Here is an 11,204-nt window from a genome sequence, read left to right as displayed (position 1 = left end):
GATGATTTTCTTGTAAAAAAAATGTACAAATTTATTTTTTTCTCTTTGACATTAAAACTTTATGAAATTGATTCACTATATATATCATGTCATATATTTATTTAGTCATAGTTAAATTAATGTTTATATCCATATAAGTATTTTTTTATAGTTGTATTAACAATTGTACATTTTTTCTTCTTATTTGACAAACATGGTTAAGCTAAAGAAAAATATGAAGGAAGGCTATTAGGGACTCATTAATAGCGCTAGCCTTTCAGTTGCCTAACTTCCTGTGTCCCATCTTCCCCCCAAACCATGGACTCCCACTCCAATGGAAAATATTGAGGTAAAGCTAGAGGTATCGATACCAAGTCTAACTATTCTAGTCAAAACCCTTACTTCGGACATTGCTATTGTGTCGAACAGCATGTCACAAGCTAGGGGCTGAGGGCTGAGTCTTGGCTTGCCTACTCCAATTCATCCTGATTGACAGATGTTTCTGCATCCTTTCAATTGGAGGTAGTTTCCTCTACTCCAATTTATATAATTAATTATGCGCAATTAGTTTAGTAAATTAATTTATATGTTTTGCCCCTTTGAGGTTGCAAGGCCATGTTTGGATATTGTATGATATCCATGACCAAACAACGTGCTTCAGGATATTTGGATTTATACCATCAAGCCACTCTAAGTTTAATGATAACATAGGTTTGCTCAATATCTCATAGCTTGTTTTGAAAAACCATTTCATTGCTTTTGTGTTAACAATTAACTAATGTTGTAAAAACAATTCTTTAAATTTTTATTTGATGAAATACTTTTATAAAATTAAAATATAAACAAATATTGACAAGTAATTTCTACATTAAATGAAAAAAAATTAAACTATATATTTTCTGAACACATTTTTATAGTATGTTTGGTTGGGGAGAATGGAATGAACATTCCCTCCCTATTCTTATTATTTAGCTATTCTTGCATTTGGTTCATGGAATGGATATTCTGAAGAAAGGTTATTATGAAGAAAGGCTATTCCACACTTGGGGGAATAGACAAAAAATACTGTTGTACAAAATTAACTTTTATCAATTTTGAAACTGTAATTTGTTCATTTTCACACTTTTCTCTCTAAACATCTCCCTCTCTCTTTCCCTTTCTAGATTTAAACTAAAATTTTAATATAAATTATAAATTTAAAATTTAAAATTTAAAAACTAAATTAAAATTTTAATATAAACTATAATAATGAATATTTTATTTTTAAAAATAAATTTTTTAAAATAAAAAATAAAATAAAATAAGAGGAAATTGTAAGAAATAGCTTTCCTTATAAGCCCATTTCAGAAATAACCATTAATATAAAGTTAACTATTTTTACCCAATTATAACCATAAATGATAAAAATATTCTTAAAACTATTTCAAACAAATTAAATGCTCTCAATTTTTCTTTCCCATCATTTGTCTACTATACTCCCTATTTTTCTCTCTCGTCATCCATCTCTCTCTAATTTTACCACCATCACCATCTCTTTCTATCTCTCATCATCTTGCCAAATCGTCGTCAATTTACAAACCAAAAAGTATAACATGGAATGTAATAACATATTCTTAGATTTATTACTTTACATTCACAAAACTTTCTATTGTCAATCTACAAGCCAAAAAGCATGGCATGGTGAGTAACAATAGGTCTTGGATTTATTAGTGTTGAGTTTTTCAGTGATTTAAGTTCGGTAGAACATATCTTGGCATGTAAGAAAGTGATTCATGCCTTGGCATGTAATATTAATAAGAAGAAGGAAGCTTTGGCCTGTAACATCTGATGCTGAAGCTTTGGCCTTGACATGTAACATCTAGTATCAAAGATTTTGACCTTGATGTGTAACATCTTCTACTTTAGCTTTGGCGTGTAACATCTGGTGCTGAAGCTTTGGCCTTGACGTATAACATCTAGTGCTGAGGTTTTGACCTTAGCATGTAACATTTGCTGTTGAAGTTTTTGTGTGTAACATCTTCTACTCTAGCTTTGGCATGTAATATTTGGTGATGATGCTTTGACTTTGGCATGCAACATCTGCTGTTAAAATTTTGGTGTGTAACATCTTTTGTTGAAACATGTAACATCTGCTTAGGCTTGCAATGTCGTTTTGTTTTCTTTTTTCTATTATTAACAATAGCATGTAACTTACTTCTTTGTATTTCACTGCAACATAAATTCTTGAAATTAAAACGTGTAACAAATTTTTTTCAACTGTAACAATATTTTTTTAAACATAGTATGTAATAAAAACATTTTTTAAACATAACGTGTAACTTGTTCTCTGTCTTTATATTTCATTGGGACATAAATTTTTGAAGTTAAATACTTTCACGATAGAGATAAAAATTTAAAATAAAAAAAAAATTTGACATGAAAATGAATATGTCTTAAAAAATTATTCAACGTCGCTAGGATGAAATAGATTTGGACAAAAAGATATTATCCAAAATCCTTTGATTTGGATAATTAGCTTTTGGGTTATTTTATTATTTTTTTAGTAAAAGAAATTAAAATACACTGGTATTATAAAGAAATGAATGAGAAATCGAATCCATCAAATCAAAATTGAAAATCAGCAAATTGAAACTTAATTTTACTAACGTTAATACACTTTCAAGCCTCCCTACGAACAAACTATAACTTGCCCATGACATGGAGAATGGCAACAAAAGCAATGAAACCAATGCTCGTGATAAGCATGACATTTGGGGAGATCTTGAGCCTTGGTCCATCATTTGTGTAAAACTGAATAATAGTCCTTGCAACCCCTCCAGAGGCCACATTGCTTGTCGTTATTCTCTTCCTCATGCTTGCAGCTACAGTTGCACTTCCTTTTGGTGGAGTTGTTCTAGTTTTCACTTTTGAGTCGATTTAAATTTCAGATAGTGTAATTTGAATATAAGGAGATTTCATTAAGGGCAATTTTATCTAAAAATCTTTTCTCTTGACTAAAAATAGTTAAAATTAAAAAAAAAGTTATTTTTTAAAATAGCTTATTTTTTAGGAAAAAAAAATCGTCCCATAAAATAATGGTATTAATACTGAATTATAAATTATTAATATTTTAAATGAAATATAAATTATTAACATTTAAGAATAAAATAAAATAATTATATTAAAATTTTAAATTATAATTTAATAATATTTTTAATAAATTATTAAAAATAAATATTTTAAATTAAAAATTAAAATAAAAGATATTTTTGTCTTTTTATTATTTATTCCTTTACTATTCCAAAATGACTTTTACCAATGAAATATTGAAATAAATCAGAATAGCAATTCTTACCCTATTCTATTCCATGAACCAAGCTAAATAATAGTTATTCATATTTTATTCCATTCTCACAAAATAATCATTCTATTCCCTCTTTATTTCATTCTTCGAATCAAACATACCCTTAAGGTACTAATCATTCTCTGTACTTCAAATTGTAGACTTGATAAATTAGAGTGCAAACATGTTACCAAAAATGAATGTAAGCATATAGATATGTAGAGCTAAAAATGTAATAACTTTGTTAGCTTAATCAAAATTGTAAACCTAGTAAATTTATCTAACAATTTGATTTTTGGATCTGACAAGTAATGTAGAGGTAACAAATTATTGAATGATTTCTTCTGGTAAACATAAATAGGAGAAAGCCTAAAGGGGATGAAGATTACAATCTAATTAATAGCAAGCGTGGCAAACGTTAGTTTAATTACTGATTACTATAATCTTGTCACGACCCGGAACTCCCCATCGAGCCCGTGACAACCGCCGCGAGGCCTCGACAAACATTCTTCACCTCGAATGCCAATTGAAACCCCACAAGGCTTAGCATCAACTTCCGCATCTCCCCGGTAAGCAACAATTATTAAATCTCGCATTTAAAAAAAATCATAAGTCATTTTCAAATAAGAACAATAAAATATTATTTTCTGACTCATAGGGGTATTTTCGTAATTTTTCGTCAAAAATCTCAAAACTTGCTAAAAATGTAGTAGGTAAGTAGAAAATATATATTTAATGATTTAAAAACAAAATAAGTATCTAAAACGTTCATTTGAAAGCAAATTGTTAACAACTAGTACTATTCAAAAATAATCAATAAAATATTCTATTTTCTCATAAAATAAATTTTTATAGAAATATTCGTAAATAATTTTTCGCACATGAAAGTAAAGTAAAAATTGTATGAATAGAAATACAAATAACCAAAATATAAGTTTTGATCTGCAATGACACGTGGGCCCCAATTGACCAAGAGGATGTAAGACTGTGAACTCTTACTTTCTATAATGCAGTTCCGAGCTTAGTTCTCGTCTTACTCGATTATCTACAAACTATCCTGAGCCTGAAAAATGTATAGGAAGAAGGGGTGAGATTTTATAATCCCAGTGAGTAAACAGATACCATCTAAAGTATCTAAAGCCGAGTAAATGGAGACAATTAAAATAAGTCATCATACTGTAATTTCATTACCTTTCAGTTCATTTCAACCAAATAAAATCAATCCATATAAATCGAGTAATCAACTTGGCTTATGAATTTCTTAAAACTTTGGCTCGTGCCAAAACTCATACTCGGTGATACCTTGCGCAGGGCATCTAACCGAGTCCGCCAAGGCTGTTAAAATTTTGTATACACTTAAAATATATTTTTAGTTTGAGAAAAATACAGCCGTTCCTTGGCGTTGGCTGAGTTCCCCTTCACGTGGTGGTTTGGCGTGAAGTGAACCCTAAGCTTTACCCCAGGAGATACCCTACGCGCCTCTCCGTTCGAGGTAATAATATAATGGAGTTTACCGTGCCCCTCTAATAGGCTGGTCCACGGAACTCCCTCTGCAGTAAATAATTAATATATACTCCACCAATTCAATAAAATTCATTCTAGCATGGCATGGCAATTTATCACAATCTAGCCTCTCAAGGCTGAATACACAATACAAATAATTCTGACACCAAAATCAATTTAGCCATTCATGCTCATATATTGTCATAAGCCATTCAATTTAAAAAACTATAAATTTACAACACAAGCAGGCAGTCTCCAATTACTCTATTTTCAAAACTAATATTCGATTTTTCAGAAAATTTATAAAATTATTTTATAAAATCACAATTTCTCTTAAAACATAGCAATTTACCATTTAAACTCATTTTTTTATAAAATCACACAATTGTATAAAACTACTCTAGATAATTAAGACGATAATAAGTTTACTCACAGTATTAAGAGTAGAAATAGTCCTATCTTCCGCCCTCAGGTGCAGTCTCTTACCCGAAACAATTGACTCACCACCTATCCATAATCCATGACACAAAATTCAGTAAATTGTGTCAATTTATCATAAATTATTTCAGGCTCTTATCCATGCGTATGCACTAGATAGGATTTGAAATGTCTAGACAATCGCTTAATTGCGGTGTCCGACCTAACTCGCCTATACACGGTGTAAATTCCTAAAATCCCCAATTCGACTCCAATTCCATCCATTTCAGTTTCAATTATCCAATTATATCCACAATACCTCAATGACTGTGAATTTGGTCCAATTTATCAGTCCGGACTATAAATTACGCTTTTACCTCTAGTGGGTAAAAATTTCAATTTATTGCACCGAAAATTCCCATTTAATTTCCAACCTCATAATTCATCATTTTTCCACCCAATTCTCTTAAAATAAAGTCAACCTCATCCTCACATACCATTGGCTAGATTCGGCCTAGGGAAATTCATGGAGAAGATAAATATTTTTCTTGTTGTTTTACTCATAAACATGCTAAACTAACACTAAACACTAACATAGCTCAAAATCAAATTTATCTAACAACTTTCTCTCTCTAAACCCATATGACCAGAATTCAAATCATCCTCAAATCACATGATTCAACCATGAAAAATGATGAAAAATGCATGGGAAAGGTAAAGCACAAGACAACTTTAAGAAATGTTACCTTTTTTCACTTGATTTTTGAATTTCCACCTATTTTCCCTTTAAATTTCTTAGCTAGGGTTTTATTTTCTCCTTTCTCTCTCTTGTTTCTTGCTTGGCCGAATGTTGAAGAAGAAGAATGGGTGGGCTGATTTTTTTATGCCTTTTTTATTGTTTAATGAAATAATATTATTTTATTCATATTTTAAATATTTTATTAATTCATTTTTTTTTCTAGCCATCCATTTGTCCTACTTTTTCCACCATGCATTCCCTTTGATTTATCCAAGTCTTAAGTGAAATTTCCAGATTTTTCCAAAGTTTTGGTGGAGCAAATTCTTCAAAATTACACTTTTGCCCCCGAACTTTTCAAAAATTACATTTTTGCCCCAAAAATTGAAAATTTGCCATAATGCATAATTTGCACTCCTCATACTCATTTCACACTCCAAATAATTAAATTTGATCAAAATCCTTTCAAAAATTAAATTTTCGATTCCGGATGGTAAAATTACCATTTTACCCTTTTTCTCCAAATTATACCGAAATTAAAATTTTTCACTTCTAAACCTCAAATCTTACTCCAATAAGTCAAATGGGGCCAAAAATCTTTTCTAAAAATTTCCATTTTGTCCTTAGCTGGCAAATGACCATTTTGTCCCTAGATAGCGAAAAGTTCGGTTTGTCTTCAAATTGATCCTCGAACTTCGAATCACCATATTAAACCGTTCTGGGACTTTAAAATTCTTAATTTCATCGTAAATTCTCTATTTGATCTAGTTTGAGGTTTAACTCAACTTTGTTGTACCTTTAGGTACAATACCGACTTTTGTAAATTTTTTTTTCGGGACTCTCTTAGCATGCAAACATGCTATCCATCACGTGTATGTCATGACAAATATTTTTATAGAGTCGCGCTTGTCATCTTCTCCCCCACTTGGATCCACCATATGATCCTTCTTCTTGACTGATTTCGACATCCGGTTAAATATTAATATTTTAAAAATTTTATCTTGTCTCCTTGGTACTTGAAATACCTTATTATGCCTCACTTGACTTCTGAATTGCCTTTTATCTCACAAATTCTCCTCTGATAAAATTATTATTATTTTATTGTTATTTTCTCACTTGCGAAATATTTTATCCTAAACTACTCCTTTCGTCTTTTATCACTTTTAAACATTTTAATTGACCTCAATTTGCATTCGATCAACTTTATTTATCACTATATCAAAGTATGGGGTATTTCAAATCTATTTAAAATTAATTCACATATTTATTATTTGTTTTTGTTCATTTGACACTTAAATTGAAAAGAAAAATGGAAAGACTAGATGTATTATTCGGAGACGTGTCAAAATTGATTTGCGAGTGTCGGGCATCATTGCGGTATCAATTATTGGACAAGTGCAATGAGTGGTCCAAACTCGTCCCTAACTTCTTGTCTCCTTGCTGTTGCCAAAAAAACCATAGTCCTACTGTTATAAAAGTTTCAAACTCCTTGTTGGACAAGTGCAAACATTTTCTCTTAGCATTTCCCTAGCATTTACCTGGTCTTTCCATACAAAGCTCTCTCTACTTTGTATAATTTGCCATGGCATCGCCCCATACAGTTAAAGTTCTTGGGACCACTCGAGTCACTCCTGCCTCTGACTCACCAATATCAGCCACTGAATTCTCTCACCCTCTTACTTTCTTTGACACACTCTGGTTCAAGTTCCATCCAGTAGAGCGCATCTTTTTCTACCAACTCAACGTGTCAAACCCTGAATATTTCCACTCAGTTATCCTCCCAAAACTCAAGCGCTCCCTTTCTCTCACTCTCCTCCATTACCTCCCTCTTGCCGGTAACCTCCGATGGCCTTCGAATTCCCCCAAACCCATCGTTACATACAGTCCTAATGATGGAGTTTTGGTCAAAGTTGCTGAGTCTAACTCAAACTTTAGCCTTCTCTCAGGCAATGAAATCCATAAAGCTCTTGAGTTACATTCTTTGGTACCTCAACTAATGATGACTGACAATATAGCACCAATAATTGCTTTGCAAATAACACTCTTTCCTTCTCAGGGTTTTTGCGTTGGGATAACAGCTCACCATGCAATTCTTGATGGTAGAAGTACAACCATGTTTGTCAAGTCCTGGGCTTATCTTTGCAAACAAGGTAACACTGAAAATTCTTCTTTGCCACCAGAGCTAACCCCGTTTTATGACAGGAGTGTTATCAAAGATCCAAGTGGACTTGACTTGTTGTACTTAAAACAATGGTTAGCCTTTACTAGCTCCGATTCGGATCCCAATAGGCGAAGCTTGATAATTGAGCAGAATATCAGAGATGTTCCTGATGATTTGGTTCGTGCCACGTTTGATTTAAGTCGTGAACATATCAAGTCACTTAGAGAAAAGGTTTTGTCTAAGTTGGATAAAGCAAAACCACTTCATTTGTCAAGTTTTGTTCTTACATTTGCCTACGTATCCACTTGTCTAATCAAAGCAAGAGGTGGAGAAAGTGATAGAACGGTTAATTTTGGGTTTGCAGCAGATGCAAGGTCACGTTTAAACCCTCCGATCCCAGAAAATTATTTTGGTAACTGTGTTTTAGGCCCTTTAGCTTCAGCAAAAGCAGGAAACTTCATGGATGAAAATGGTTTTGCCACTGCTGCGGAGCTGGCAAGCGATATGGTTAAAGAGTTGGAGATGAATGGGATTCTTGAACAGGCAGAAAAGAAGCTGACACAGTTTTTTGATGTGATCATGGAAACTGGAAAACAAGTGATTAGTGTTTCCGGGTCACCTCGATTTGGTGTTTACGGGGCAGATTTTGGATGGGGCAAGCCTAGAAAAGTGGTGATTGTGTCCATAGATAGGGGTGGAGCTATTTCTTTGGCTGAGAGTAGAGATGGGAGTGCGCTAATTGAGATTGGTTTGGCATTGAATAAGCATGAAATGAAGACTTTTGCTTCTTTATTTTTGGATGGGCTAAGAGATCTTTAAGGCATGGAGCTATTATACAATTGATGATGTATTTGATGTTCCTTTTGTCCATAAAAAATAAATGAAATAAGCACACCCAATTATCCCACAATTTATGATGTATTTATGATGTATTTTATGGGGTTGGTTTGATATTGAATAAGATCAATAGACCACCATTTATTACTCTCAACTTGTTAACTACTTTCTCTTATCTTTTATTATTCTCTGTCTAGATTTTTTTTTATTGGAGTGCGCGTGTCATCTCACATTAGAGAAGACTTATTCCCCGTCTAGATTGAATGTTCATTTTTTATTTTTAGATCTTCTCAACCGTGTTTATTTTCCATTTTTGAATAATTACAACTGCCAATTTTTCTTTATGTTAATGTTTTAATAATACTTTTTTATTTTTTTGAGATTAAAAGTATAATTTATCATTATAAAAATTTTTTAAAAATAATATCAAAGTGTTTGGGCTTTCACGCCAAAGCTAGGTGTCAGCCGGTTACTAAATTTCCTAGCCAAAATTGAGTCTAAATGGTGGGGAGGGGTTGTTCCTCCGACCTAATTTGGCATTAGGAATTGGACAACAATGAAAAGCATATGGAGAAAGTGTAATGAAGAATGTTAAGAAAAAAAACGTAATGTAATTCTTATTAGTTACATATATATGGCTGTCAATTTAATGCCTTATCTATCAATTATTGGAGAAAGGCAAAGAATAGTCATGCATATCATTAAAGTTATTTTCCTTTTTCAGGTTTCACTACTATGAGTGAAAAGTAATATAATTTTTATAAATTAATAACTTCGATTAAATAATATTTTTGATTGGTTTTGACTCGGGATCAATGTGATAAATTAATAATTCATTAAATTTATAAGATAATACATTTAAAAAAAAACACATAAGTCTCACTTGATATATAAATTAGTAATCTCTTTATACATCAAAATTATATATATACATGACTCAGTTTGGAAGTTTTTGTAAAATATGACTCCAATGTTACTTGTTCCCTCTTGAAATTAATGTCTCCTTAGACCTCATCTCTAACTTTTCTTAGTGCATTAAGAAGCTCTGTTGTAGTGTTCTCGTATTATAAAAGAAAATTATACAGTGTGATTATTACTTTAAATGCATCTTTACGTGAAGCAGGCTTTAGTATAGAACTATCATTTTCAACTTCATCTTTTTTATCATTTCTCATTACATTCTCAATAATTTGCTCATCACTTAACAACTCTGAAGTTGCCTCATATTCTCCTGGGTAGTTCTAAAGGTACTTAACATCCATTGTATAGTGATACTTCAACTCTTTAGTTAGAACATGCAATTGTTGAATGTCTCTATCATCTGAGTATTGATCCAAATTTTCTGAAGCCATATTATCCATAGACCTAATTTTACAATGTTAAAAACAATTTGCAATTGTACTTATTTGAACATCTATTGTCCAAGTTGAGATTGCAAGATTCATTGCACCTAAAACATTTTTTTTCTCTAGATTTGGGATCCCAATTGCATAACTTTCCATAAGATTTTGATAAAATCTATGCATCTTTAAATTTGTTATGATCCTAGCATTATGAGGCTGAATCTTTGATGTCGTGTTGGGTAGCAAGAAAAACAATTCAATATTTTTCAAACCATCAATAGTTTTTTGATCAGCAAGACAATTATCAACAAGCAAGAGAACTTTTCTACCATCCATTTTTCTATCAAGTTGTCAACCATATTCTTGGAATAAAATCCCAATCATCCATGCTTGTTTGTTGCAATGATACTTGCAATTCATATTGCTCAAGTTCACATTCTTGAAACACCATGGTTTAGCATACTTTTTTTGTGAAAGGTAAAGATATATATATATATATATATATATATATATATTATTCAAAATGAGTTAGAAGAAAGTCCCTTAGACCACTAGATACAACAAGTTCTATACATCAAAAGACCCTGTACAAATGCAACCACACAAAAGTAGTTTAGTAGAGGATGGAATTAGTAGGATGTAAAAAGCCTAATAGAAATAATGAACCAAAAACCATAATTTAACAAATTTGAGTAAACAAACTCGATGAAAAGTAGAACATAAGTAAACAATAGAGGAAGGGGTAAAAAGGGTCGTACATAGGGGTAAAAAGGGTAATACATACTATCTATCTTGATTAAGCACCCTAATTGTATGTGCCGCACTAGTGTCTTTTTTAGAGATTAACCACAATAAGTCTTGAGCTCTTTGCATGCCACTCTTGGCAAGGGCATTAGCTTTATCATT

General features: G+C 31.7%; 1 long non-coding RNA gene and 2 pseudogenes across 1 annotated transcript; 1 reads left to right on the top strand and 2 right to left on the bottom strand.

Annotated features, from left to right (window-relative positions):
* Positions 1 to 2,637: 2,637 nt before the first annotated feature.
* On the bottom strand, positions 2,638 to 3,441 carry LOC148763206 (protein transport protein Sec61 subunit beta pseudogene; annotated as a pseudogene).
* An 83-nt stretch (positions 3,442 to 3,524) lies between these two features.
* LOC148763205 (uncharacterized) lies at positions 3,525 to 6,084 on the bottom strand. The gene is made up of 3 exons (XR_016025982.1): positions 5,968 to 6,084; positions 5,238 to 5,311; positions 3,525 to 4,364 (listed from the first exon to the last, which is right to left on the bottom strand). It is a non-coding gene; the product is annotated as an uncharacterized LOC148763205 (long non-coding RNA).
* A 1,363-nt stretch (positions 6,085 to 7,447) lies between these two features.
* LOC18601670 (phenolic glucoside malonyltransferase 1 pseudogene) lies at positions 7,448 to 9,109 on the top strand (annotated as a pseudogene).
* The last annotated feature ends 2,095 nt before the right edge of the window (positions 9,110 to 11,204 follow it).

This window comes from Theobroma cacao, chromosome 4 (assembly GCF_053813885.1).
Source record: "Theobroma cacao isolate CCN51 chromosome 4, ASM5381388v1, whole genome shotgun sequence".
Taxonomy (NCBI): Eukaryota; Viridiplantae; Streptophyta; class Magnoliopsida; order Malvales; family Malvaceae; genus Theobroma; species Theobroma cacao.
This window is presented reverse-complemented; position numbering and strand designations above follow the sequence as displayed.